The sequence below is a fragment of the Gracilinanus agilis genome, chromosome 3, assembly GCF_016433145.1.
Source record: "Gracilinanus agilis isolate LMUSP501 chromosome 3, AgileGrace, whole genome shotgun sequence".
Lineage (NCBI taxonomy): Eukaryota > Metazoa > Chordata > Mammalia > Didelphimorphia > Didelphidae > Gracilinanus > Gracilinanus agilis.
In genome coordinates, this window is record NC_058132.1 from 503,396,936 (window position 1) to 503,405,101 (window position 8,166).

The window sequence follows — 8,166 nt, forward strand, 5'->3', positions numbered from 1 at the left end:
TAGTGACCTCTTTGGGAGTATATATCTAGCAGTTGAATTTCTGGGACAAATAGTTTGGTAATTACAACCATTTTATCTGCCTAATTATAAACTTTTTCAGAATGATTGTGCCAAATTATATATTTGCTAATAATCCTTTAATGTGTCTGTCTTTCCACAACCCCTCCAACACTGACTATTCTTATTGTTTGGCATCCTTGCCAATTTGTTGGTTGTGAAGTGAAACTTCAAAGTAATTTTTATTTTCACTTCTCTTATTCTTAGTGAACTATAATTGTTTTCCATATAGTTATTAGTAGTTTGCACTAAAAAAAATTCCCAATAAATATAGGTGCAAATTAAGGAGAAAATTTCCCCTTTTCACTGCCATTATTTGTTACAGTTCTAGGAATGCTCACAATAGCAATCAGACAAGAGAACAAAATTAAGGGCTGAATATTAGGGGAAGAAGAGACAAAATTACTCCTATTTGCTGTTGACATGATGATGTACTTTTAAAATCCTAGAGAATCAACAAAGAAACTAATTAAAATAACAGGTTCACAAAGCTGTGGCCTACAAATAAAACCACAAAAATCAGTAGCATTTCTACATAATAACAATATTCAGGAGGCAAAAAATTGGAACATAGTCACAATCAGAATAACTACACCACACATAAAATATTTGGGAGTCAATATACCAAAAATACTACTCAGTAACTGTGTAGATACAACAAAACTCTCCTTAAATAAATAAAAAACAGCTTAAATAGTTGAAGGAATATTGGGCATTAATGGCTGTGCTAGGTAAATAGAGTATATATGTATATATATACTACCAAAGTTAATTTATCAAAGTAGGAATATTTTATATTTTATGTTTTTACATTTTATTTTTATTTGTTAATATTAAATAATAAATAAAATATATTTTATATATCTTTATAAAACATACTTTATAAAGATAGACAAAATAACAACAAAATTCATTTGGAGGGGAAAAAATCCAGAATATTAAAAGAAGTAATGAAAAAAGGTAGGAATGAAAAGGAAATAGTACTTCTTACCTTTTAAACTATATTTTAAAGCTGCTTATTATTTGCTCAGTTGTGTTTAATTCTTCATGACCCCAAGGACAATCATGGGATTTTTTGGGCAGGGATACTGGAGTGGTTTGTCCTTTCCTTCTCCAGTGTATCCTTCTGTCAGGTAATCAGAGTTAAATTACTTCCCCAGGATCACACTGCTAAGGGTTATCTGAAGCTGTATTTGAACTCAGATCTTCCTGACTCCAGGCCCAGTGCTCTTAACCAATGAACCACAGCTATATTTTAAAATAGCATTAATCAAAACTCTTTGGTGTTGGTTAAAAAATAGAAAGGTAGATCAGTGGTAAAGACTAAACTAGGAAGAATAAAAACTAAGTGAAGTCAGTATTAGTTATTTAAAAAATCCCAAACCATGTTACCTAGATAAGAGCTTGGGAAAAAAAGAACTTTATCTTATTTGAAAAGAACTTCTATTAGAAAGCAGTATGATAGAAATTCAAAACAGATGGATATTCTGAAAATTGAAGATCTTCATATTAAATATTTGGAAGAGAGGCAAATAATATACCTTTCACAGCTACAGGTAAGAATATGCATTCTTAACAAAATAAGAGATGAAGACATTTATAAAAAATAAATAGATAATTTGATTATATGAAAATGAAATGCTTTTGCACAAACAAAATATAGGCATTGAGAACAAGAAAAGAAGTGGTCTACTGCGGAAAAAATCTTTTTATCAAATATCTCTGATAAAGATTTGATATTCAATATATATAGACAACTAACAGAAATATATAAAATCCAATAAGTGGTCAAAATTTATGAATAAATAAGATCTCAAAAGATTCTATTTTTAGAAGAAGATTCTGTCCTTTGCCTTCATGTCCTTTCAACCTTTCCACATAATATCCCTAACCTCTCTAGTAGGATTTCAGAAGTCAGTGAGAGAGCATGGCTACCTTGTGTCTCCTTCACCAAGAATAGAGGTTCAAACATTAGAAAAGTTTTGCATTTTCCTCCCAAAGCTCTGTTACATAGGCATTTGGGTGACTTTCTGAAAATACTGAAGGAGAGTTTCAATGGCTAAAAAATCCTTTTATTTTATAGAATTGCATTGGAGTGATTTTGTGTGTGGGGTGTGTGTGTGTGTGTGTGTGTGTGTGTGTGTGTGTGTGTGTGTGTGTCCTTTCTTTGTATCCCCAATGCTTAACACAGTGCCTGGATAAAGATTGGAGTAATTTTCTTTTTCAGTTGTGCGTATCATAGATGGAGGATTATTTTTCCTTTAGATTCATTAATGCTTCTGCCTAGACAAGTGGCAAAGATATCATGAAGGGGAAAGGAGATCCTCTAAGATAGCCTAAGCATAATTAAACGGCCAGTGGGAATAATTTGGGTATGTTTTCTCAAGTAGAATGGGACAATAGTAGTACTTATTTTTATTAAGACAGTAAATCTCCCCAGCAAGTCAGGAGGGAAGGAAATAAAGGAATTGGCAGCCCTGGTGATGGCCACATAGGGCCTCATAACTTAGGTGAAGGAAATGAGCCATTTCCTGGCTCTACCTTTTTGCTCATGAGTCCTTGGGCAAGTCACATAATTTCTCTGCTTCTTAGGTTCCTCATCTGTAAAATGGCTGAGAGTTGGATAGAAGGAAGGGAAAGATGTATGTATAGTAGTTGGACTGGGTGTCTCCTAAAAACCTTTATAACTTTAAATCTGTGATTCTAATGTTAAACCATGTAGGGCCTAACCCAGATCTCTCAAGCACTCTACTAGGGATTTCCTTCTAAATCTACAGGAAACAATTAATCTCTTAATCTGATCATTTAATCTCTGAATTAATTTCCTAACCTTTGAGTTAATTTCTTAACAAGTCACCTGAAGTTGTTCTCTCCAAAGTCACTAATAATCTGTTAATTACTATAACTAGTTCTCATCCTTGATCTCTCCATGCATCCTATAGCATTTGACACTGTGACCACCTTCTTTTTCTGGACAGTCTCTTCTCTGAGTTTTTGTGACACTGTTCTCAATGGGTTCTCCTCTCTGATTAATTTTTAGACTCCTTTGTAGGATCATCATTCATGTCCTGCTAACTATGGGACCTCTAACTTTATCTCTTTTCTCCATCTATACTCATTCTCTTGGTGAGTGTATTAACTGTCATAAATTCAGCAATAATCTTTATGTAGTTAACTTCTAAATTTTTATAACCATATTAATCTCAGTTCTGAGTTACAGACCCACATCACAAAAAACATATTAAATATTCCAATTGCTGGTCCTATATAGGTACCTCCAACAACACGTCCAAAAGAGAACTCATCTTTCATTCTTTCTAATATTCCCCATTAATGTTGAATGTACCACCATGCTTCGAAACAAATTTGCAACCCTGATGTTATCCTTGGCTCCTTAATTCTCATTCTTACAATTATTTGCCAAATCTGATCCTTTGAAACATTTCTCTGATATGCCCCCTTATTTCCACTCTAGTTCAGGTCCTCATCAGCTCTTGTTTAGACTATTTGGTTTACTTGTCTCAAGTCTCTCCCCATGCAGCCATTAAAGTAATTTTCTTTTAAATTAAGGTCTGCCTATGACAATCCGTAATCTACAGTGGTTCCCTATAACCTCTAGATCAAATAAATGTAACCCCACTCTGTTTGGCATTGAAAGCTCTTCACATCTAGCTCCTTCTTCCCTTTCTAGTCTTCTCCATTTTGTCCACAATCAGTCAAACTGACCTACTTGACATTCTTCTTTCTGGGTGCCTTTGCAGTAGCTGTCTAAAATGATCCTACTTATTACCTGTGTTTCCAGCAGTCCATGATTTCCTTCAAAACTCATTTCAAATACTCTTTATAGCATGAGAGCTTTCCCCGTGCTCCCAGCTGCTATTGACTTTCCTCCAAGATTTTCTTATAGTGAATTTGTATATATTTTGTATCTTCATGTCATCACCCCCACTGAAATGTCAGCTCCTTGAGAGAATGAATGTATTGTTTTATGTCTGTTGTTAGGCTTGCTGTAATGCCTGGCACATGACAGGTGATTAACAAATATTTGGGGTTTTATTGGATGATTCAACCAGTTTAAAAACTTTTATTGTACTCATCATCTCCGTCTTTTTCTTTTTCTTTATTTCTTTTTTTTTTTTATACCCTTACCTTCTGTCTTGGAGTCAATACTGTGTATTGGCTCCAAGGCAGAAAAGTGGTAAGGGCTAGGCAATTGGAGCTAACTGACTTGCCCAGGGTCACACAGCTGGGAAGTGTGGGAGGCCAGATTTGAACCTAGGACCTCCCATCTCTAGGCCTGGCTCTCAATCCACTGAGCCACTCAGCTGCCCCCATTTCCATCTTTTTCACAAGAACAGTATGAGTTATTTTATTCATTGTTTTCCTAAAATATAATTAAACTTCCCAACTTGGAGTCAGGAAGACCTTGGGTCCAAATCCTACCCCTGCCACTTTCTGAGCATTTATCCATGAGCTTAATCTTTCTGTGGTTCAGTTTCCTGATCTATAAAATGAAGATAATTTGAGTGGTACTTACCACACAGAGCTTTTGTGAGGCTCAAATCAGAGAATGCAATCTTAAAATCTTTTAAATATTTTTTAAAATGCTACTTGTCATTTAAAAGAATAAAAAATTAAGATCTCAGCTACTGAGAAGTAGCAATTTAGTCACTGCGGTTATAAAGAGCTGGCCTCAGGGTGGCTGCTAAGTGGTTCAGTGAATTGAGAGACATACAGATGGAATTCCAGTTCTGGGTTCAAATTTGAACTCAAGAACACTTCTGCAAGTCACTTAAACCCCAATTGCCTAGCCCTTACCGGTCTTCTGCCTTCGAACCAACAAAACACAGTAATGATTCCAAGACGGAAGGGTTCTTTAAAAAAAAAAAAAAGTTGGCCTTAATGTCCGAAAGATCTAGATTCAAGTTCTATCTTTGACCCATATTGGGTGTGTGATCCAAGAAAGGTTACTTAACCTCTCGGTTTCCCCAATCAAATCTCTTTGACCATAATTTACAAGACGAATGACGATTTGTTGGCAAAGGAGAATTGCTCAAGGACACACAGATCTGTCTGATCTGGTACGAAACAAAAGTCAACAAAACCCCAAATTTCTAACGTCTAGCTATTTTAACAACCCCACCATCGCGTAGCCCAGGTCCCTTCGCTACTTAGTGCTCTCTCCGCAGGCCCCGCCCCCAAGGTCCGTTACCATGACTCCCGCATCCTGGGGGCTGGGCTCCCACCCCCAACGCCTAGCGGGGCCCAGGGGCGGAGCTTTGAGGCCCGGGTCCCCGAGTCTCCCGCCCCAACGGTGCATTTGGACGGTTCTCTGAGCTGTGTGGCTGTAGGAGGGGTTAATGAGGACTCTCTAGGGACCTAGGTTGGGCTTGGGGGGCACAGACTCAGTCCCTCAATGTCTACCAACTGACACTCTTTTTAAAACACTCACACCAAAGTCGAGAATGTGCGTTTTCTTTCTTTTCGCGTCTTGGCCGGGAGGAAATGGAAAGTGACCAAGTAATTCCCTTAATTTCTTCGTTTTGGTTCATCAGTCGCCTGACTGGAGCGAGTTGTTTTTACTTTCTCTGATCTCAACTCTTACCTGGACTGTGATTTTCCACCTCTGCTTTCCCGGAAGATCATGTTTGCCAAAACTTCAGAAGACTTGTTCACTACCATAAAAGACCCTGAATTATCCTCATACTTCCCAAATGCCTAATCCCTATCCCCTAACCCTCCAGCCCTCCACCCCTTATCTGCAACCCCTTCTCCCACCCCCCTCCCCCTAACCCCTCCCCATCCGAGTTCTGAGACTCTGGATTATCCGGTACCCAGCATCCTCTCGGACCCAGCCTTTCAAGATTCCATTCTCTATTGGCTTGTCTCATTGGCTGCTGCTCCTAAAGCATCTCCTTCAGGATTGAATGTCCTGCCCTAGGAAGAGTTTCTTTCTTGCCTCTTGGACAAATCACCTCCTCTCACGGATTTAGTGATAATACTTGAAGGACTTGTGAGTCTGCTTGTCTATCCCTGAACCTAGCCCCACCTAGCCCAGGGGATTCCTAAAATGTGGTCCTGTGATCGTTAATAAACCTCTTCCTTTCATTGTAGTGTAAACATTAATGTTAATAATTAATTTAATGAAATGAGTGGTTTTGCTTGTCATTAATTATCTATAATTATTTTAAAAGCAGATACCAGGTGTAATAGTGCTTCCTCAGAATCATTACCATCCTTTTCACTTGTTCAAATGAAATTCTGAATATTTTTATAAACTCCTCTTTCACGACTGACATTTGTGTTCTTGACATATTCTTATAAGCATTATTCAGAAAGGCTGATCTTTGTTAGTAGTTCAGTCAGTGAAATGGGTTGGGTAATCAAGGCAGGGAAAACTGTTAGCAGTCAAAAAGGGGGTGTAATTATGAAGTCACTAATTTATTGTCCTGCTCATGAATTGACTTTGGGCAAAATTCAAAAGCAATAAAATTTCCTTCCTATATTAAGCCATTCTTTATGCTAAGAGATGGATATACCAATACAATGAATGAAATACTCCCCACCAGAAGTTAGCATGGTATTTGGGGTAGATAATTACATATATAAATATATAAAGAATAAATATGAAGAGAAGGAATACAAATAAATACAAGGTAATTCAAAAGGGAAGGTCTTAGTGATGTGGGATCTTAGGTTTACCTTGCTCCCCCAAATTATAGAAGTGTTTCAGGCCAAATTGTAAGCAGGAAAATTCCCTTGCTTCCTTGCATCCTTGTGACTACTAACCCTAAAACATCAAAAACTCCTGATAAGACCCTGCTACATCAAAGGGAAACCCTGAGAGAATTATCCTCCTCAGATCTTCCTTTAGGTTTTAAGATGGACACAGAGATACACCTCCAGGCAATGCTTTGATACCATCAGGTTGTATATAAGACATCTATCTGTCCCCTAAACTATGCTGTAAAGAGTATAAAGACCTCAGAAGTGATGTCCTCGAGGAGCAGCTTTCCATCTATGCTGGCCTGCCAGCCAAATTCAACATGAGTTCTAAATTAATAAAGTTCTCTTTTTATTTCTAAGCTAAATTATGGAGTCTTGCATTCTTGCAAAGGGTACCCTTCCCGCTCCCAGGGGATTCAACTCAAGCCCCCCACAACACTAGCAGTTATGCTGAAGAAAGGCTAAAGGAGAAGGTGATGTTTAAGCTGTCTCTTGAAGAAAGAGAGGGACTAGAAGGCCCTGCAATAATCCAGGTGAGTGGGGATATAGGATGTGACTTGAATTAAGGATGTAGCTAAGGGCATATATAGCCAAGACATTGTAGAGATGGAAATGACAGTATCTGGCAATTAATTAAATGTTTGGATGAAAAATAGTGGAGAGATGAGGATAATGGCAAATTTATAAGCCTGAAAAATTATAAGAATAGTGGTCCCTCTAATAAAAACAGGGACTTTTGGAAGAAGAGTGGGTTTTGGAGTAAGATAATGAGTTCTTTTTGGGTATGTTGAGTTTAGATGCCTCCTGAGCATCTATTTGAAATGTCCTGTAGGAACTCAGTGATGCAGGACTGAAACATCCTATATATAATCATACTGGATATGTTACTATGCATAAACCACTTAATCTCCCAATGACCAGGTCACTTTCAAAGACTTAAACTGAAGACAAGTAGCCTTTTTTTTGTTTTGTTTTGTTTCGTTTTCCCAGGAATCATTTCCCGCTTACCCTTCACCCCCTTTAATACCCACTTGCTCATCATGACTCTCCTTTGAAACCTAGAAACACAATAAAACTAAATTGGCTGACCCAGGGACCTTGTCTGACAGCGTCTACAACATTTCTCACCCAGAGTCTCCTATCTCTCTTTCCAAGCCAGGGGAAGTGTGTTTCATTATCTGTCCTCCAGGATTAAGGTTAGTCATTGCATTTGGTCTGAGTACAAGTGCCTTTCAAATTTTTTTTTTTTTTGCTTTGTTTTTGTTGGTTAGGAGATATTACTGTACTAATTGAAAAACAGTAAGTTTTCAGAATGAAATTTAAAGGGACAAAGGGAATTCAGCCTGTTAGAAAATGGAAATTATTATGAATGGATTAAGGTGA